The following is a 21494-nucleotide window of genomic DNA, read 5'->3' on the forward strand; positions in this document are numbered from 1 at the left end:
GCCCACTCTCTCTCAATGCTCCTGCTGCTTTTGTGGTTATTCGAAGACACTCACAGAGGTGTGAAAAATTCGAGTCACCTGATGCGCGTGTTCTCAGCTGAGGCTGAACAGGGCGACGTTCTGCCTCCTTGCTGCATCTCTCGTGCAGTAAACAAGTGTCCTTTTCAGACTACTCAGTGCCACCTTTCCAGCCTTTTTAGCCTTTTTGTTGATTTCACTGTTTAAAAATGGCTCCCATGCATGGTTACACGGCTAACTACAAGAAGGCTGGGGTGTGCGTGAGCTAAGCTTCGTTCAGGCATGAGAGGCCACTCAGGGTCCAGAGCAAGGCTGTGCCTCAAGGAATAAAGTGAGAGACGCCAACATGAGAAGGCGGACGGCAGGTCTGGGTGTGGGTCTGGCACTCGGAGGAAGCAGGAAGCCAGTGAGCCCTCTGTGGAGGCCGGGGTGTACAGCCTCTCTTCCTGGACTAGCTAGGAGGACTGCAGGGCAAGAGGGGCCCAGAGAGGAGCTCAGAAAGCAAAGGGCCCACAGAGGAAGTGTCCCCACACAGATTTCCACCCCCCACACTCTGCTCTTTCCTGGGGTCACAGGTAATGGGAGGAAGGATCCCACTCAGACCAGGGTGCTGGAGGAGGGGCTGGGAGGGGACGTGTCCCCCCCGGAGCAGAAGAGAAGTCACCAACTGAGAAAAAGCAGATTCCACGCCTAGTAAGTGAGGGGGAAGTGAAACACCCACTCCAATGCCTGCTCCTCCCCCCACGCACCCCCACCCAGCCCCACCCGGCCGCCCCAGGACAGCACCCAGGTGAGACCTGCCACGTGCTTTCAGGGGCTACCTGTGGGCCTTTCACGCTCTGAGCCACAAGAGCCACGCTCAGAACTGCGATGGCTTGGTCTGTCCTCCGTGGGGAGGCAGCAAGGGGACACTGAGGGCTTGTAAGATCCATGAGGTTAGGGGCTGTGCCTGTCATGCTCTTTTCTCTTTCACGTGAAATGAACACAGCATCTGCGCAGTAGGCGCTCAATACACAGATAATGATGAACGAACGAATGAATGAACAAATGAATGGATTATCAAACGAACAATGGGTCCAGAAGACTGCATCCAGAAATTCACAACTGCAGAGGAAGAGAACCATTCCCCTCCTTTGGACAAAGCTGGACCTCCTGCCTCAACTCCATGTACTTTGTCTCTGAGACTGAGACTTGGCCCTGAGAGCCCCGGGACTCTCCATCTCCTGATGCTGAGATGATTCCACCTGCTCACTAAGGTGAGGGGACGTGACGCTTGCCTACTCCATCTGAGGACAGCAGAGCCTCCCAAAGGGGCAAGAGTGGTGCCCTTCACTGAGCCTCCTTCCCCTATCCTATGGTGCTCCTGAGACCAGGGCTCTGGTCAAAGCACGTGGAGTCAAATCCTCCACCTGTGATCAGAAATGAGGTATCCAGGGGAGAGGGCAATAGCTGGCCGCGCTGCCCTAGGCCTCCCCCAGAGAGAAGTCCATCTGGGAACCCTTTGCTCAGAGGTTCCACGTAGAAAAGCCATCCTCACGTACGTGACACAGGCTCTCCTGGTCCCTGCCTGTCAAGATCCTGGGACGAAGCTTCCTAACTACCCCACAGCATCCTTTCCCCTTCTTACACCTTTCATACTAGAAGCTCTGCTCAGTATGATCCCCAAGACCCTCTGTAGCTCAATATGGTGGGTGACCAACTTTTGGCTAATGGGATAAGGGATCTGGCAATTTGGAGTCATATCCTGAAAAGGAAGAGTTGTGCCCCCTCCTACCCTCCTCCCCCTTCCCACTGGCTGGGTCATGGACCCAGGGGATGGGGTGGTGTGCTATCTTCAACATCCGAGGGCCTGGACAAACAACAGCCTGGGAGAAGTGTGGGTCCCCAACACTGTCAAGGGGTCCAATTGCCTACCCGGACTTGTATGCGAGAAATTTCCATTTTGTTCAGATGCCTGATTTGGGGGTCTCTTATTCCAGCAGTCTGGGCTTGCCAGGTGGGGCTAATGGTAAAGAATTGGTTGCCAATGCAGGAGACACAAGAGATGCAGGTTCGATCCCTGGATCAGGAAGGTCCCCTGCAGGAAGGCATGGCAACCCACTCCAGTATTCTTGCCTGGAGAATCCCATGGACAGAAAAGCCTGGAGGGCTACAGTCCACGGGGTCACAAAGAGTGACATGACTGCAGCGACTTAGCACACACGTGTGCGTTCTAGCAATCGAACCTCTCCCAGTGCCTGTCTCAGCCCATTCTCTGGTGCCAATGGGTAAAATGTGTGAGAGGGACCTTCCTCTGCATCTGCGTCCTCAGCCCTTCAGCTCCCCATCACCTCATGCCATCAAGTCTGCTTTCCCGAGTGTCAGAGAGGGCCCTCCAGGTAGGCAGTGGAGTCGAATCCTCGCCACGCCACTGCAGCCAACGCAAAGGCAGTGACCGTCTCCCTCACTCACAATACATAATCCACTCCTCCCTCAAACTGACCATTTCTCAAACTCTCTCCTTGCTGAGAAAAGTCTCCTCCATGCTCCGGGACCACCTCACCTTATCAGGCCAACCCGGCCCTGTGGGATAGGCAGTGAGGAAGGGCAGAACGCCTATGTAGCGCTGGACAAATCTCTGAGCCCCTCTGAGCCTCGATTTCTTCCTTTATAAAATGTGGATGATAACCCTCGTTTATAGGTTGGCGGAGAGAATTCAAGTTTATCTATTTATAAAATGCCTAGAGGACTTCCTTGCTGGTCCAGCCAGTGGTTAAGACTCCGAGCTCGAAATGGAGAGGGCCCGGGTTTGACCCCTAGTCGGGGAACTAGATTCCACCTGCCCCAACTAAGAAGTCCACATGCCCCAGTAGAGATCCCAAGAGCCACAACTAAGACCCAGTGCAGCCAAAATAAATAATGTTTTTGTTTAATGAAAATAAAAAAATTAAGTGCCTAGCAGTGCAACTGGCACATAGTAGGTGCTCACTAAACCGTGGCTGTTACTGCTATGGAGATACTGAGGACAGAGCTGGAGGAGAGTCCTGAGTGAGGCTCCCCCCACAACCCCCAGTGAAGGCTGGCTGGAAAGGGCACGAAGGAGAGAGCTGGGGAGCAGAGACCACGGAGGGAAAGAGGAAGAGAGACAGGCAGAGCTGGAGGTGCCATCGGGGAGAGGTGGGGGAAAGGCTCAGCGATGCCCACACTGGGCGAGAGGGTGGAGGGCACAGCTGTGGTGTCTATCAGCCACCTCCAGTTCACACGGTCCCCGGGCCCATGTCACACCGTCTCCACCCAGCACTTCTGTCTGGGTTGGCTGCCCTCCCCGCCACTGCCCCTGTTGGCACACCGTCAGCTGCTGTTTGTTGCCTCATCTTCCTTCCTGCCCCTGACAGGACAGAAGAAGGGGACGGGAAGCAGCTGCCTTGCCCAGCAACCACCCCAGCCCTGTGGGCTGCAGCGGCTCCTGGGTGGTTAAGAGCCCAGGCTCTGTAGACAGACAGGCTGGGTTCTTTCCCCCCGCTCTAGCCCTTAAGAGCTGATGACCTCAGCAAGTTATGTGGCTTGTCTAATCCTTCAATTTCCTCGTCTGCACAATAGGGAGAAAAGGGCCGCTGAGAGGAAGGAATGAGATCATGCGTGGTGAGCACCCAACACTGGGTCTGGCATCACCGAGAGTGTTCGATGAAGGGTAGTGACCCCAGGGCTGGCTTCACAGGCGCGTGATCCAGGCAGGCACACAGAGCCCTGCACTCAGAAGGGTTCCACCCCTGGTTCAATGCTCTGTTGCCACCATCTTGAAATTCTCAATAATTTTTGAACAAGGGGCTCTGCAAACTATGTCGTCGGTCCTGGCTAGTATCAGCATGCATACATTGAATCTGCTGGCTGGGGGGACTAGACCCAGTTTTGGGGGGGGGAGTTGCCCAGCAATCTGCTGGAGATGTGGGACATTAGAGGGCATTGGGGAATTCAAGGGGGTCATTTAAGTAGAGTGATGTGGGACTCTGCAAGGTTGCCTGCAGTTAGGGACTGAGAGGGTGGTGAGACCCCTATGCACACCCTCCCTAGGCTTTGGGGTGGGTGGAAGTGTTCCCCCCACCCCCAGTCGAGATCTTTCGTTGTGGCACAAGACTCTAGCTGTGTCGTGTGGGCTCAGTAGGTACAGGGTGTGGCACAGACTCCAGAGCAGGCAGGCTCAGTAGTTCCTGTGCTTGGGCTTAGCTGCGGCATGGGCGATCATAGTTCCCCAACCAGGGCTTGAACCTGTGTCCCCTGCCTCAAAAGGCAGATTCTTAACCACTGGACTACCCGGGAAGTCCATGTCTCCTTGATTTTAAGTCCCAGATTAGCACGTCTAGAAAGTGGTCTGGGGTACTGACTTGAACCCTCAGGAGTCAGGGAGCCTTGGAAGGGCTTCCATAGGGCTGGGGTTGCCTCTGGGCTCTACAGGGAGTGCCACTAACCCCTCAGAGGTACACCTTGGACCTGCTGTCTCCCCTTACTGGACTGTGAGCTCCCAGAGGGCTGGACCGGGCCCACCCACAGCGAGGACCAGATGTTTGCAGAGCCGGCCATCAGGACCCCTGCTCGCCCCTCCTCCCAGCCACCCCACGCCACCCTTGGCTTCCCAAGACTGGCCACCACCACCATCACCACCACCCTCTTCTGTTCCCGGGCCTTCCTGGGGTAGCCCCCATGTGAGTCTGAGGGTGGCCCAGTCTGGCAGGTGGAGTCCGGCCCTGAATGAGGCCCCTCTCCATCCGCCTCCGGCCACCTGCCCGGAGCACTCACTCCCTTCCCGACAGCTGGAGAGCGGCCCTGGAACCTCTGGTTAAGGGGTGGGGGGTAGTGTGGGAAGGTTCTGAGGGACCTAAGCCAAGGCTGAGGGGAGGCCCTTCTAGCTGATGGGGGTGCTGAGTGTGCATGTGGTGGAGGGGAAGGAGAGAGCGAAGTGGGAATCGGGGGTGGGGCCAGAGAATGGAATGTGGAGTTCATTCTCCTGGGGGCGCAGCTGTTTATTTTGATCTTCTCAGTCAGCTGCAGCCTATTCCTTATCTCAGAGCTCAATCCAGACTCCACCTCCTTCCCTGTTGCTGAGCTGCGGAAGGCAGATACTGTGGGACACAGCCCCGCACCCTGCTCTCACCGCCATAGTCCTCCCCGGCTCCAAGCTGCTAAAAGGGACAGGAGAGAGCAGCGCCCCGCCCCGCCCCCCACAACCAGAAATGCCCGCTCCATGCTTCAGAGCCACTCTGTGACCGACCATCGGTAACTGGCTCTTGAAAGTGAGTCATCTCACGTTAAGATGCACACCCCAACTGCCAGGACAACCTGAGCTGTCCCCCTGGGTTTGCCAGGGTATTTCAGCTTTATAGGTGGTGGCCTTGGACTTGAAGGGTCTGGCGGATAGTGCTGGCTTAGCTGGGGACTTGAAGCAAAGGCAGCTGTCACCTCCCAGCCACACCAGGCTGTCCTCTCGGCTGTCACACTTACTACTCCTGCCAACTTTTTTTTTTTTTTAAACATTTTTTCCTTTTTCGGCTGTGCCACCCAGCAAGTGGGGAATCTTCGTTCCCTGACCCGGGATCGAATTCACACCTACTGCATTGGATGAGTGGAGTCCTAACCACTGGACTGCTGGGAAAGTTGCATCGTGCCAACTTTTTTAAAAAAGTAATTTTTGGTTGTGCTGAGTCTTCGTTGCGGGGCGGGCTTTCTCGAGTTGTGGTGCACATGCTTCTCACTGCGGTGGCTTTTCTCATTGCAGAGCGTGGGCTCAAGGGCACACGGGCTTCAGGAGTTCCACCTCCCAGGCTCTAGAGTTGTGGCGCATGGGCTTAGTTGCCCTGCGGCCCGTGGGATCAGGGATCGAACCCGTGTCCCCTGTACTAGCAGGCAGATTCTTAACCACTGGACCGGAAGGGAAGCCCCGTTATGCCAACTTCTTACTTGGCACTTTATGTCTCCAATGCGATGATGTGAAAACAATGACTGATTTTCTATATGCTTATGGAAACACAACTCATGACTTGTTTTGCATTTCTCTTGTTATTACAGAACTGGAACATTTAGAAAAAGGGGGAAAAAGTAAAAAAGAAATCACCCATAGTTCTACTGCTTCCCCCAAACAACTGCTGTTAACATTTTGGTATAGTTTCTTCCAGTCTTTTCTCTATGTGTGTGTATATGTCTACGTGTGTACAACAGACAGTTGTCAATGTTTTTTTAATGCTATACATTTATTTAAAAGGTCAAAAGTTTAAAAAGACTAAATATATTGGCTAAGGATATGGAATAACTGGAAGCCCCAAGCTCTTCTGGTAGGAATACAAAAGGAAACAACTATTTTAGATCACAGTTTGTGCTCATGTGCTCAGTCTCTCAGTCTGGCTAACTTTGAGACCCCATAGCCTGTAGCCCGCCAGGTTCCTCTGCTCATGGAATTTTCCAAGCAAGAATTCTGGAGTGGGTTGTCATTCCCTTCTCCAGTAAATGTATTGTATGAACACTTTTACATCCTAATTTTCTCCTTAACATTACAACATAGGTAATTTTTGTGATATCATGGATTTTTGCAATTGACATTTTTAATGACTACCCAATATTCCATGTACTAGATATAGTATATCTTGCTTAACCATACTCTATTGGGAGACGTTTCAGTTGTTCCAGTTTTGCATCACTATATACCTATCATCACGGACAAAATTTTTCCCTACATTTAGGACAGAGCCTGGAAAAGTGGGATGACCAAAGCAGAGGGTCAGAATATTCTGGAGCCATTTGATTTGACACCTTTAGCCAAGATGCTTTCTGAAGGGAGAATTTATCACACGGCAAGGTCATCAACAGGCAAGAACACACCCATTTAGACCCACTGCTATCATGTAGGGGCACCACTCTCTCTTATTTTTTCTTGGCCACACCACACACCACGCAGGGTCTTAGTTCCCTGACTAGGGATCAAACCCTCAGGCCCTGCAGTGGAAGTGGAATCTTAATCACTGGACCACAAGGGAAGTCCCTGTTAGGTATCTTTTTATATGTCTAAGTCATGTTACCTTTTGCAGACTGTTCTTTTTTGGCTGCTGATCCCCTTTCCAACAACATTGTTGCTTCCTTTTGGGAGGTTACCTCTCCCTTAGTGCAAATCGAGGAGCCAACTCGCAGCATGGAAACCAGAGCATCTGGCCTGACCATTCCAACCATGCCGTCGGTCCTTCTGCTCAGCCCCTGGGCACTTTGTCAGTTTCTGCTCATTTCCAAAACTAGTTTTCCAGCCTTTCTGATGAGTCTATGGGTTCCCAACCTTCTTCCAATAAATTCCTTTTGCCTTATATTGGACAATCTGTTTCTGTTGCTAACAGAACCTTGAAAATATTGATACCTCGCCAACTTACTGCTTTTCAAATTGCAAGTCAGGACACTTTACTGGGTCATGAAGTCATGAAGCTAATCTTGACCAACGTTTTTAAAAAATGAAACAACAGCAGAATAAAAAAGCTAAGTAAAGGGAAGTATTGTCTAGTTAATGAAACTCGTTTGTTTTATGTATACATATATGTGTGTGTATGTGTGCATAAGAAATAGGTTAAAACGAAGACATGTCTAATTTTGAAAAACATTGCCCTTATTGAACTTGAATAACTTGAGAATAAAGAATAATCAAGAGTAATCTCTCCTAGATGTATTATCTATTTCTCCCCAAATCTTTAGTACTTAGGAAAATGTACTTCCTTTCCAAGAGAACAGTATATTTCAAGGTCCACCCACCATTTTATCTCTATTAATAGCTTGACATCTCCACCCACCCTTTACTTGATGATACTTAATGATAATGGACATCTTTTCCTCTTGGTCTTTAAATGTCTGTTAATGGCACCAATATTCTGCCACCCACCTAGGCTGAAATATCCCGCAGTAGTCTAGTCCTTGAACTCTCCTCTATTCATTTACTGACTACCTACTGTATCCCAGAAGGACAGAAGACGAGAGAGCAGCAAACGATAACACGTGGCCACATACTTCATCTTTGAAGTACACGTGGTACCCAACAGGGAAGATCATGGCGATTTCACAGCGCCAGTGACTCTTCATACCTTCCTACCAAATAACTACTAACTTCAAAATATTTTGCCAAATCACCCCCCTTGTTTCCGTTCCTACTGCATCACCCTAGTTTCAATCCTTTTTATTTTGTGTAGGCTCTCTCTTGCCTACTGCCCTACTGAAATCTATTCTGATCACGTCACTTCTTTGCTCACAAGTTTTCAATGATGGACTTTCCTGGTGGTCCAGGGGTTATGAATCTGCCTGCCAATGCAGGGGACACGGGTTTGGCCCCTGGTCCAGAAGATTTCACACGCCATGGGGCAACGAAGCCCATGCACCACTACTGAGCCCTTGTACCCAGAGCCTGTGCTCCACAGCAAGAGAAGACAGACATCACAATGAGAAGCCCAGGCACCGTAATGGAGAGAAGCTCCCACTGGCCACAACTACAGAAAGCCTGTGAGCAGGAACGAAACCCCAGCACAGCCTAAGTCTTCAGTGGCTTCCCATCATCTCCTAAACGACTCCAAACTCTCCAACCCAACAGTGTTGATTTGGCTTCTCCACCACTGCTCCAAAGTTTCTTTCTAGCTGCATTTCCACTAATCCACAGTCCACCGGGTCCTCTCTTCCCAACCACATAACTGTGTGAGGCCTGATCTTCTTCATACAAATCAATCAAAACAACATACTGAAACAGACTGAAGCAGGAGCAGATATGAGAACCCAGCTGTCTTCTATTAAGCCGGGCATTAAAGAGATTTTTGAAAAATGTAAAACAAGGCCACACTGCACATTTTTTTGTTTTGCAAAATACAGTTATTATCTTATTAAAAATATGATGCTATGTTAACATGCAATGATTTTTATTGTTACTTTAAAGGAATTAATAAACATTTTTAAAATTTTGCACTTAACACTTTTTATTAGAAGTCAAACGTCGGTAGCTACCACTTTGAAAAGCAAAAACTCTTTGGGATTCTAAATCATTTTTAAGGGTGTAAAGTGATCCTGAGATCAGAAAGCTCGAGAATTGCTGCCTGAGATCTAACAAGTCAGTTAAAGCATACACGGGGTCTCTGAAATGCCCCAGACTTCCCCCCTTACTCATGTTTTTTAACTCCCTGCCCCAGTCTGTTGCTGGAGTTTTTAAACCATTAAAAAAATAAGTAGTGGTAATAGCAGAGACATTACTTTGCCAACAAAGGTCCATATAGTCAAAGCTATGGTTTTTCCAATAGTCATGTATGGATGTGAAAGTTGGACTATAAAGAAAGCTGAGCACCGAAGAATTGATGGTTTTGAACTGTGGTGTTGGAGGAGACTCTTGAGAGTTCCTTGGACTGCAAAGAGATCAAACCAGTCAATCCTAAGGAAATCAACCCTGAATATTCATTGGAAAAACTGATGCTGAAACTGAAGCTCCAATACTTTGGCCACCTGATTTGAAGAGCCGACTCATTAGAAAAGACCCTGATGCTGGGAAAGATAGAAAGTGGGAGGAGAAGGGGATGACAGAGGATGAGATGGTTGGATGGAATCACTGACTCAAAAAAAAAAAAAGGAATCACTGACTCAATGGACATGAGTTTGAGCAAGCTCTGGGAGCTGGTGAAGGACAGGGAAGCCTGGTGTGCTGCAGTCCATGGGGTCACAAAGAATCAGACATGACTGAGCGACTGAACAACATATGAAGAATAATTATTATTACAGAAATAATAATGACTATAGAAACAGTCGCTCAGTCTTGTCTGACTCATTGCGACCCCATGAACTGCAGCCTACCAGGCTCCTCCGTCCATGGGATTTTCCAGGCAAGGGTATTAGAGTGGGAAGCTTCCCTGGTGGCTCAGAGGTTAAAGCGTCTGCCTGCAATGCGGGAGACCTGGGTTCGATCCCTGGGTAGGGAAGACCCCCTGGAGAAGGAAATGGCAACCCACTCTAGTATTCTTGTCTGGAGAATCCCATGTACGGAGGAGCCTGGAGGGTTACAGTCCACGGGGTTGCAAAGAGTCGGACACAACTGAGCGACTTCACTTTCACTTTCATAGAAACAGTCATTAGTTGTACTAGAATCAATAATAATATAAAGAATAAATAAGCCTGGGGACTTCCCTGGGGGTCCAAGTGTTGAGGTCTCTGCACTTCCACAGCAGGGGGCATGAGTTCCACCCCTGCTTGGGGAACTAAGATCCCATAAGTCATGCAAGGGGGTCAAAAACAACAACAACAAACAGAGTAGGGACTTCCCTGGTGGTCCAGTGGCTAAGACGCAGGGGGCCACAGGTTCGATCCCTTGTCAGGGAATTAGATCCCACACACTGCTACCAAGAGTTCGCTTGCCTCAACTAAAGATCTCGTGTGTTCAGAAAGATGGTAACAATGACCCTATATCCAAGACAGCAAAAGAGACACAGATGAAAAGAACAGACTTTTAGACTCTGTGGGAGAAGGTGAGGGTGGGATTATTTGAGAGAACATTGAAACATGTATATTACCATATGTGAAATAGATTGCCAGTCCAAGTCTGATACATGAAACAGGGCACTCAAAGCCAGTATGCTGGGACAACCCAGATGGATGGGATGGGGAGGGAGGTGGGAGGGGGGTTCTGGACAGGGGGACACATGTACACCCGTGGCTGATTCATGTCAATGCATGGCAAAAAACACCACAATATTGTAATTAGTCTTCAATTAAAATAAATTAATTTTTTTAAAAAGATACCGTGTGCCGCAACTAAGACTTGGTGCAGCCAAGTAAATAAGTATATATATTAAAAAAAAAGAATAAATAAGCCTAATAATTGCCATAGGCTTTCAGCTTAGAAAAAAAAAACTCAGATATTCAGAGAAGAAAAAGATACAGAAACAACCATTACTTAAAACTGCTCCTGAATGTCTTCCCATCAAGTCCACTCCTCTTTCATTTTTCTCAAATGGCACCTATGCAGAGACGTTCCTGGTAAATCCATCCACAAGAAACCATTCCTTCCTCCAGATTCCCACAGCACTGTCACTCCAACCTTTCCTGCCAGCCAGGAAACCAGTAAGAGTCCGTAAGTGAATGCATACTGAATTCCTAAATATGCACACTGAACTATCACAAATTCAGTACTGTCCACTGGAGGAGGTCCCCAACAGCCTCAGAAAACCACTTACATGGGTTTCATATGATGTGAGCCCTTCCCCAAACTCAGCATAATGTTCCACCAAAGACGCGGCCATCTGTCTCCATGAAAACAGCTATGCTGGAGATCCTTAGATGATGTCCAAGCCGTGCACACTGCGTTTTATGAGCAGTTTAAGGAGACCTTAATAGTAACGTCGATGTGTTTTGCTTTTACACTGACTGTGAACCCAACACAGCACAAAACGTGGCTCTAGGGCTTCTCTACCCCACTCCAGTAGTCTTGCCTGGAGAATCCCATGGACGGAGGAGCCTGGAAGGCTGCAGTCCATGGGGTCGCCAAGAGTCAGACACAACTGAGCGACTTCACTTTCACTTTTCCCTTTCATGCATTGGAGAAGGAAATGGCAACCCACTCCAGTGTTCTTGCCTGGAGAATCCCAGGGACAGGGGAGCCTGGTGGGCTGCCGTCTATGGGGTCGCACAGAGTCGGACGTGACTTAGCAGCAGCAGCAGGAGCAGCAGCAGCAGCAGCAGCAGGGCTTCTCTGGTGGCTCAGGAGTAAAAGAATCCACCTGCCAAATGCAGGAGACGGGTTCCACCCCTGGGTCAGGCAGATCCCACATGCTGCCACAGAGGAGCTAAGCCCATGCGTCACAGCTCTTGAGTCTGAGCTCTAGATCCTGGGGATGTGAAGACTGAGCCCTCACACCACAACTACTGAAAAACCCGTGCCCTACAGCCCACGCTCCATGACAGGAGAAGCCACCACAACGAGAGAGCAGCCCCCACTCTCCACAACTGGAGAAAATCCTGCGCAACAGTGAAGACCAAGGACAACCAATAATGAAATCAACAATAAAAATAAATAAAATGTGGTTCTACTGTCAATGAGGAATGGATAAGCCCTCTGAGGATTACAGATATTGTTGGAGAGACATGCCAGGTGGCTGGGCCATGAGTCCTGCATCGATGCAGTCCTGTCCTCTGGGCAGGGTGCGTGGCCGCCACCCTGGGCTGGGGCTGCTGCCCATCCTGGGCTGGAGTATCTGGAAGGTGAAGGTTGCAGGGCCAGCACTAGGACCCAGCTTCACCACCAACTCCAGAGGTGTGCCGCAGCCACTGCCCTGGTGCCACACCCCTGCCAAGGAGAGAAAGGAAAATGGGGGGAGAGGGGAGGAGCTGGAAGAAAAGCTTGTTTGCACCATGTTGCAGTTAGGGCGGCTGTGGTTGGGCTGATTCATCCAGGGCTCCCCAGAAAGGTCAGGGCCCCAGCCCCACCTAGCAGAGCTCACATCGCCACCACCCACCCCTGCTTCCTGGGTAGCTACAACACCTGACCTGCCTGCTGGGGCAGGGCGGGGTCCTCCTGGTTCCTTCCCTGCCATCTTGCTTGGCTTAGGGGACAAGCCTGCAGCTCCAGCCAGGAGCACCGAAGTTTGGGGGAGGCTTTGGGACATACAGAGGCAGCTCAGGGATCTACCTGCCTGTTCTCCCCCATCCTAATGCTGTGTTCAGGATGTCTCGACAGGGAACCTGTGGTCCACTCACACTCCTTGGTGGGAGTGCCCTCCAAAGTGCACATTCACACACACACACATACACACACAGTGTGCATGGAAGGTCCGACTCCAGTATGGCTGAGTTCCTTCATCGCTCACCTGAAACCATCACAACATGTTTAATTGGCTATACCCAATATCAACTTATTAAACCTTTTTTTTAACTAAAAAATATAAAAAGAAGTCTGACTCCAGTCAGAGTTCTTTCAGCCACTGGGCTCTCAACACTGACCGGCTGTATGACCTTGGGCAAGTTATTTAACCTCTGTGCCTCAGTTTCTCTACCTGCAAAATAAGGAAACCTCAGAGGATTCTTGTAAGGAATAAATGAGAAACAAGTTAATAAATATCCACATTTACTATCAATTTCCATGAGCTTCCCAGGTGGCATAGTGGTAAAGAATCCACCTGCCAGTGCAGGAGATGCAAGAGATGTGTGTTCAATCCCTGGATTGGGAAGATCCCTTGGAGGAGGAAATGGCAGCCCACTCCTGTATTCTTGCCTGGAGGGTCCCATGGACAAAGGAGCCTGGTGGGCTACAGTCCATGAGGTTGCAAAGAGCTGGATACCAGCACACACACACCCAGAACACATTAGAAATTTATTTACACATGGTACATATTACACATAGGCACTTCCCACAGTCCCCAGCACATGGAAGTATTGTGCAAACATGTGCTCTATTATCCCAACATCTTCGCTGCCACCTGTCTGCAAAGAAATGAAGGTTCAGAGAAAATCCACACAATAGATTCCTACAACACCCAACTCTAGGAGCTGCACGTGAGGTGAAGCAGGGGACACGCAAGACTTCTGAGGACCACCCAGGAGGCACCAAGCTCATGTCCAGTGGCTATAAAGAGAGTTTTGAGTTAGAGCCCAAGAGGTTGGGCCCTGGTCAGAAAAAACTCTTGTTTCCTTGGAGACCAAGAGACCCAACAGGAAGAACTCTGCTTGGTCCTAGAGGCAGAATTCTAAGAAAAGATGGTGGCCACCCCTAAGACCAGCAGGTACCAGCTGACGGAAAACAAAAAGACACTGGAAACCATTTGAATGTTCTACACTCTGGCCTACGCTCAGCCACCCAGTACATCTGAGAGTGCGTAACCCTAAGATCCCCGCATACTGTGATGAAAATAGATTCCATCTCTGAACAGTCTCCCGGTCTGTGGTTCTGTAGTAGATCCTGCTTAGAGAAAAGGGAACAGGACTGGAAGGAAAGCAAAAAGCAGTCCTGACCCCCGGGGCCATGTGCGGGGAGGAAAAAAACACTCTTCCCTCCATAATCCAAAGACAGCTTGTGATATCCACTTGCCAGAGAGGAGTAAATCCTCCCTGGGGTCTTATTCCAGGCTGTTTCCTCAGCACCCAGCAGAGTCAGCTTAATAAACAGGAGCTTAGGAAGAAGAGTCTGTGAAGAGCAGAGAGATGCCTTCTGGGGGACATGCCGCCTGGCTGGGAGTGCCCTCTGTACCCCATCCTCCCGTCCCCTGGCCCTTCCTCCCTCCTCCCACAGCCTCTAACACCCCCAGCTGGAGCCCAAGCTCTGCATCTGTCGGAGGCCCTGCTCCTGGCTTCCTTTCCCAGAACCCGGGGGCCCCCAGGGGAGGGGCTGGGAGGTGCAGCCTGGAGGGAAGACGACAGAGAACAGGAGGCAGGACGAGCTGGAGCAGACAGTGCGGGGGCCAGAACTGGGAGTTTCTGGGACAGTCCCAATTTCAAGTATTCTGTCCAACGGTCTGACCACAGGCCAGAACTGTGGGCCGATTTTTATTCTAGAAAAGATGATGAGATGAAGTCATTGGTGGGATGGCGAGCAAAGATACCAGGGCTGCCCTCTCGTTGCTGGATGGCCCCCACGCCCAGCCCCTGGAGCTCAGGCTGGGGCATGATCGTGAGGATGATATGATGGTGACAGAAGTGTCACATGTAAGGGTGTATGACCTGCTTGGTAGTTGGCAGGGCTGTGAGCGTATTATCTCCTAAGCCTGGTGCAGAGCATGGGCCCGGAAGCGTCGGCCCCTTAACTCTGTGTAACCACTTTGTGCCCCGGCTTCCTCGTCTACATAAAGGCATCACAAGGGACTTCCTTGGTGGTTAAGAATGCCCCTGCCAATGCAGGGGATAGGGGTCCATCCCAGGTCCGGGAAAACTCCACGGGCCACAGGGCAACTTAGCTTGTATGCCACAAACACTGAAGTCTGGGCACCCGAAAGCCCACACTCCACAAGAGAAACCACCACAAGAGGCTCGTGCACAACTAGAGTAGCCCCCAGCTCACCACCTGCCCCCCTTACCCCCGCCACAACTAGACCCAGGAGCAGCAGCAAATACCCGGTGCAGCCAAAAAGAACAAAAAAGGCATCATGATAGTATGTCCCTCACAAAGCTGCTGCTGCTGCTGCTAAGTCGCTTCAGTTGTGTCCGACTCTGTGCGACCCCATAGATGGCAGCCCACCGGGCTCCCCCATCCCTGGGATTCTCCAGGCAAGAACACTGGAGTGGGTTGCCATTTCCTTCTCCAATACAGGAAAGTGAAAAGTGAAAGTGAAGTCGCTCAGTCGTGTCTGACTCTTAGAGACCCCATGGACTGCAGCCTACCAGGCTCCTCCGTCCATGGGATTTTCCAGGCAAGAGTACTGAAGTGGGGTGCCATCGTCTTCTCCGCACAAAGCTGCCAGGAGGACACAAAAAGATCCGATCTGGATATTATAAAGTGCTCAGGAGTGTCAGGACAATTAATCCACACAATGACCCGGTGAGGAAGGGGCTACCGTTACGCCCACTTGACTGGTAAGGAAACAATTTCACACAGCCAAGAAGGGGCCAAGCTTGGACTCAATCCAGGGTGGTTTCTGTCTTGAGTCCAGGCTCTGAGCCACTCCACTAGAGAATGCACGGGTTAGGTGGTCACGTGCACAAATCAGACAGGCAAAGGGCCACGACAGACTTCCAGCTCCGAAACTGTCCTGCTGCTTAACCCTCGGTGCCTTGCCTTGCTCCTTCCATACAGTGGACCTCCCGCCTCACAGGATGCTGGGTGAGGGGTGGGGAGTGCTTGCAAAAGGCCCATTAAGGAGCCTCTCTCTGGGCGTGGCCTCCATGGCGCCCCCTGGCCCCAAGGTTTGTAACTGCACTCTCTGCCCTGGCACATGGTAAGCCCGGCCTGCCCTGAGGGGTCGGGGAACCCCAGCGGTTCTGGGCATTTCTAAAGGTCTGAGAGGCTAGAACGCAGATCTGGGCCAACAAACGAGGCACCAGGCAACCCTTTGCCGCTCCCTCCTTCCTGGGGACAACGCCTGGGCCCCGGCTGGCTCTCCTTAGGAGTGGCTGTTCTAGGGTGGTTCTAAGCACGGTGGGAGAACTGGGCAGGTTGCTGAGGACAAATAGTTTATGAGAGATGCGGTTTTGGAGGACCTTAAAAAAAGATGACATGTTGCGGGTGTCATGGCCTTGAAGGCTATGAAAGGCCACGCTCACAGGGCTGCTGGACTTTCCCTCGGCTCCTAACGCGGGTCCTTCTATCTTCAGGACAAAGGAAGACCAGGGAGAGGAAAGAGCAGGAGGGGAGGGAGGGCATCCCGGACCTGGGAAGGGAGCCTGCCCTAGCCGGGAAAGGAGCCTATCCCAGGGGCCCAGGCCTGCACGTTCTGACCCGAGCCACGAGGAGACCTGCGAGCACATTTCATGGGGACGGTGCTGGGTCAAGAGTGGCTCTCTGAGCCCTGGTGTGTTCACAGCTGGGGATGGGGTCGGGGAAAGGCCCCAGGAAACCAAGCTGGTAGCTGGAGGACCAAGTGGCGCTCTTCAGCCCATCCAGCAGCCTTGGAGCCACGCGCTGGGCAACATCGCCACCTGGTGGACACATGGGGAGGTAAGTGAAGTGCAAGTCTCAGTCGTGTTGGACTCTCTGCGACCCCATGGACTGTAGCCCGCCAGGCTCCTCTGTCCATGGGATTCGCAAGGCAAGAATACTGGAGTAGGAAGCCATTCCCTCCCCCAGGGTATCTTCCCAACCCAGGGATCGAACCTAGGTCTCCCGCATTGCAGGCGGATTCTTCACCATCTGAGCCACCAGGGAAGCCCAAGAATACTGGAGTGGGTAGCCTATCCCTTCTCCAGGGGACTTCCCGATCCAGGAATTGAGCCGGGGTCTCCTGCATTGCAGGCGGATTCTTTACCAGCTGACTATCAGGAAAGTCCTGGGGAGGTAAGCCAGTCAATAATCGCATGGGAGGCTTAGAGGCTTAGAGGGAGTTTGAGGGCTTCCCCTGGCAGAAGCCTCACCTGAGCATGTGCTCTAGACACCCCTAGATGAGGAACTCACTTCTGCATAAAGAAGATTAGGCAGTTATTTGTTAATAAGTGTTTAGGCTTTGTGGAAATCTGCCTCTACCAGTCCCCTACCTGGGGGCTTCCAAAGGCAGCCTTTCAAATGTCTGAACACAGCTACAATAACCCTCCTAAATCTTCTCCCCATTTGCCTCAAACTTTCAGAGTTGTTTAGCACCCACTTAATCTTCCTTCCCTTTCCCTCAGTTATATGGTTGTCTTTTCTCTTTTTGGCCTTACAGAGTCCTGTGAGATCTTAGTTGTTCCTTGGACCAGGGATTGAATCTGGGCCCTTGGCAGTGAGAGCGCAGGGTCCTAACCTCTGGACCCCCAGGGAATTCCATCCTTTTTAATATTAACTTCCAGAGAATCCCTCTTCCAACTCTATATGCAGGCCACCTCCCTCCCCACACTAGCGGAACCATTTTAAAGCATTTTTGGATTGGGATTTCCCTGGTGGTCCAGCAGTTAAGACACCCAAGTTCCACAGCAGGGGGGACAGGTTCAATTCCTTGTCAGGGAACTAAGATCTCTGCATGCCACGCAGCTCAGCAAACAACAACAACAAGAAACCTTGGGATCTCAACTTCCTACTGTGCAGGGTCTGTGTTCAGGAAGTTGATGCTCTGATCTGAGGATTAAATAGACATCTAGAGCACAGGCTCTGAAATCAGACCAGGGTTCAAATCTGGGTTCTGCCACTTACTAGCTCAGGTAAGCTTCTAAGCCTTTCTGAAATTCAGTTTCTTCATCTGTAAATTGAGACTAGAAGCATTTACTAGTTGGCATTATGGTGAATGTGAAATGAGATAAGGCATGTAGAACAGCTCCTGGCAACATCATTCAGCTCCTAAGTGGCCACTATAACCGCATTTTCTAGTGTTTGGGGCTGTAGTGAGTGCTGTGGGCAAGAGTAAGTTGAAAGGGCAGAGATGAAAAGAAGACTTTGTGGAGTTAGCTAGCCAAACAACACAAATCCCAGCACAAAATCCAACAAATGAGTACCGTGTTGCAATCCCCTTTCCAGGGGGGTCTCTGACCACCTCCACAGTCACCCTACCCACCTACACACACACACACACACACAGAGTACAGGAGCAGGCCCTGACAGCTCTTTGAAACTCAGAGGGTTTAAAATTTAAATGTCTTTGAGGGCAAGAGAAACACACCAAAACAAACACACCTCCGCACAGCAGAGAAAGGGAAACTTGGCAGGGGCCCCAGAACTTTCTTCACCCCCAGCCCTCCCTAAACTTCCTCTTGTGGTTTCAAGAGTACAACCTGTTCTCAAGCAAAAGAACGGCGCCTGGGGCAGTGGGCTGGGGCATGCCAAGGCTTCCATCACACCCCACCCTACAGGAGGAGGAGGGGGTGTGTGTGCAGTGGAGCTGCCTGGAGGTCCACACAGTTCTGATCTTCACATCCTGCTTACCTGTGTGACCACCCTCTACCCTCAACTCCCAGCATCAATACCCATCCCCCCCCACTCCCCCTCCTAGTCTGACTACAGGCAGAGAGGGACAGCCTCTGAGCCTCCCTAGATCTGTTTAGAGGCCTCCTGTGAGAAATCTAGTTCCAGAAAGATAATGGAAAAACAGCAGGAATCCATGGAGCCTCTGCCCTGTGGCCTGGCTGGCACCATGGGTAAGTCCCAGTCCGCCTAGAGGGACGCATCTCAGATGTGCAGATGCAGTTTTGGGGATGCCCTCTGGGATCCAGCAGCTATGAGGAAGAAAGGTGCATATCTTAAATTGCTTAAGGTCACTCCCTGATCATCTTCCTGACTAAGCTACCAAGTTGGGGGTCCAGAACGGTTTCTGCTCTTCTTAAAGATTCCCAACAAAAGAAGTGTCTTGGTTTCCCATCTCCCTAGATTCTGGCACATCACCTCCATGCATCTTTCCTGCATCAAACCTTGGTTTATTCCTCTTTGTGAGTGAGGCTTACTCAGGAGAACACACACACACACGCACACGGTCATTAGGAAGGGATACAAGCTCTGTATAGTCCCCACAACTCTGATCCAGGCCTGCTGGGGCTCCCTGTAAATAGCGCCTGCACCCACTCAGCTAACAAGTTGCTCTTCTCTGCATCATTTGAGATACAAGACCACAGACTCCCTTTGGGAAATTCCTAAGCCCCTGGCTTAAGGGTGCATTCCATGTGGTCAGTCAAGGAGGTGGGCTAGCCCAGTGGTTAAGAACAGGGCCTCCCAAGTCAAGTAACCTGGGTTTAAATCCCAACCCTGTCCTCTGGAAAATTATCTCCCCCAGGCCCGAATTTCCTCATCTGTAAGATGGGATATCCCATGGACAGAGGCGGCTGGCGGGCTACAGTCCATGGGGCCGCAAAAAAGTTGAATATGACTTAGCGAGTAAACAACAAAGATGGAGATAATACTAGTGTTCACCTCACAGGACTGTTGGGAGGATTAAAGGAGACATTACACCTAAAACATCTGGAAGAGTACCTGACGGTGCTATATAAGCCTTAGCTAGTATTCTGAACCCTTGAGGGAAGGAAATGGGAAAGAGAAGGCACTTGGGACCGCGGAGGTCATGGTCTCAAAGACTGGGCAGAGACTGGGATCTTGGTGGAATCCTCAGAGATGCTTTCGATCCTGAATTCCAGGGGAGTAGAAGCTCTGACTTGTTTGCCATTATGTCCCCACTATTTAGCCTGTGCAGATAGTGGGGTCTCAGCAGACAGCTGAATGAATTCATAAATTGTTGTGTCAGCCATCTCTCAAGTGAGCCTGGGAATTGAAAATGCAGAAGCAGCAGCAGGAAAACAATGGCAGATCCACTTCTTTTCACTCACGTCTAGTGCCAAGGAGAACTGAGCTGGGGGCTTAGATTTGTTACAGGAAACAGTCTTAGCATCCAGGGGTGGGGGGTGGGTACCCCAGCATTGTGTGGACTGTTATATCACCCCTGGGGTGGACTCTCCCTGCTGCACCTACTTGGGAATTTCTGGGGTCCTGGGAACCAACCCAGACACACGCCTTTCCCAGAATCCATCCTGTTCATTCCTGTCTCTTCTTCGTGTCTAGACAGCAGGGTTAAAGAGAGCAGCAGCAGCTGTTTCTGTGTCCCCATTTCCCAATGCCCACCACCTCAGCAGGGTTCAGTCCAGCTCTGTAGAATGAGTAAGTTGCCCACGAAGACCCTACAACTTTTCTGCCTGCTGACTTTCCATCATTGAGAACCCAACTTAAATGTCCTCTTCTCTCTGAAGCCTTCCCAGCCACCCCAACTTGGCAGCTTGTCTCTGTTGTTCTATGACTCAGGCGAGATCACGGTGGATGAATAACACCACTGTGCCCTCAGCATCCCAGCCAAATCCCAGACACACAGTAGGTGCTCAATGTTTGCCGATGAATACAGTAAGGCTCCCTCAGTAACAGCAACCAATCTCTTCAGTTATTCCTCTTGTTGACACAGTAAAAGACACAGAAGAGGCTAGAGCCATCACTTGTGGATAGATGCCATCTACCCATCAGACACCAGAGAGACCACCACTGCGAGACCCCTCTTTCCGGTCCTGTCCTCCAGCCTGCTCCCCCGGCCCTGGCTGGCAGGAGGACCCCAAGGCTCCCTGCCCACCCTAGTTCTGCCCTCCCTCCGTCTCCCAGCCCATATCTGAGGTATGCAGAACGACAACAGACAGCCCAGTGACCTCACTGGGCTTCCAGTTCAGCTTGGAGGGGGACTGTGCGGACACAGAAAAAGCGGAGAGATTTGGAGGGGCTTCTCTGCCCTTCAGCCACGTGCAACTCAGATAGAAAGTGAGTTGAGCTTTGAGAGACAACGGGAGGTGATGAGACACGGTGACCTCTTTAACCACCGCCCCCCATCCCCGATCCCCCGCCAGTCTCAGCTTGGAGGTTCCAGGAAAGCGGGGTGTCGCTGACACCCATCTATCTCGGTTTCTCCAGCCCTCAAGCCTACCTTCTCGGCAGGTGAGCCCCCCGGAGCATCGACCGTGGCCGCACACACTCTCTCCCGCCGCCTCTGGCTTCTGTCTGGGGAGGTGTGTGTGTGGGGGGGGGTCGCCACCTCCAGCCTTGGGGAGGGGCGTGCACCCCTCCCCCAGGCGCCCAAACAGAACCAGCCTCCGCCGCCGCAGACGCGGCGTGTTTACAAAGTCGGCGCCTAGCCGCCAATCCCGAGTTTAAAGCTGGGCAGGAAGTGGGGAAGAGGGGGCGGGGGAGACAAAGGGGCTGGGTGCTCCGCTCTGCGAAGGTTTGGGCCCCGACTCCTCCCGGCGGCTCGCCAGGCGCCGCGACCCTGACCCTCAGACCCCGCCCCACGCGTCCCACGCGCCCCAGGTGAGGGGGTGATGGGGGTGCCCCCCAGGCACAGGTGCTCCCGGCGGGCAGGCGCGGCGCAGGTTTCCAGACATCGGCCTCTGAGCAT

The 21494-nt window shown here is 51.4% G+C and overlaps 1 protein-coding gene across 2 annotated transcripts in view; it reads right to left on the bottom strand.

Annotated features, from left to right (window-relative positions):
* Positions 1–21214, bottom strand: part of CCND3 (cyclin D3) — a 94595-nt gene extending 73381 nt beyond the window's left edge. For both annotated transcript variants that reach the window (XM_027525353.1, XM_027525352.1), the window contains exon 1: positions 21027–21214. The gene's annotated coding sequence lies outside the window, so the exon portion shown is untranslated. The remainder of the gene's footprint in view (positions 1–21026) is intronic.
* Positions 21215–21494: the final 280 nt, after the last annotated feature.

Source organism: Bos indicus x Bos taurus, chromosome 23 (genome assembly GCF_003369695.1).
Source record: "Bos indicus x Bos taurus breed Angus x Brahman F1 hybrid chromosome 23, Bos_hybrid_MaternalHap_v2.0, whole genome shotgun sequence".
Taxonomy (NCBI): Eukaryota; Metazoa; Chordata; class Mammalia; order Artiodactyla; family Bovidae; genus Bos; species Bos indicus x Bos taurus.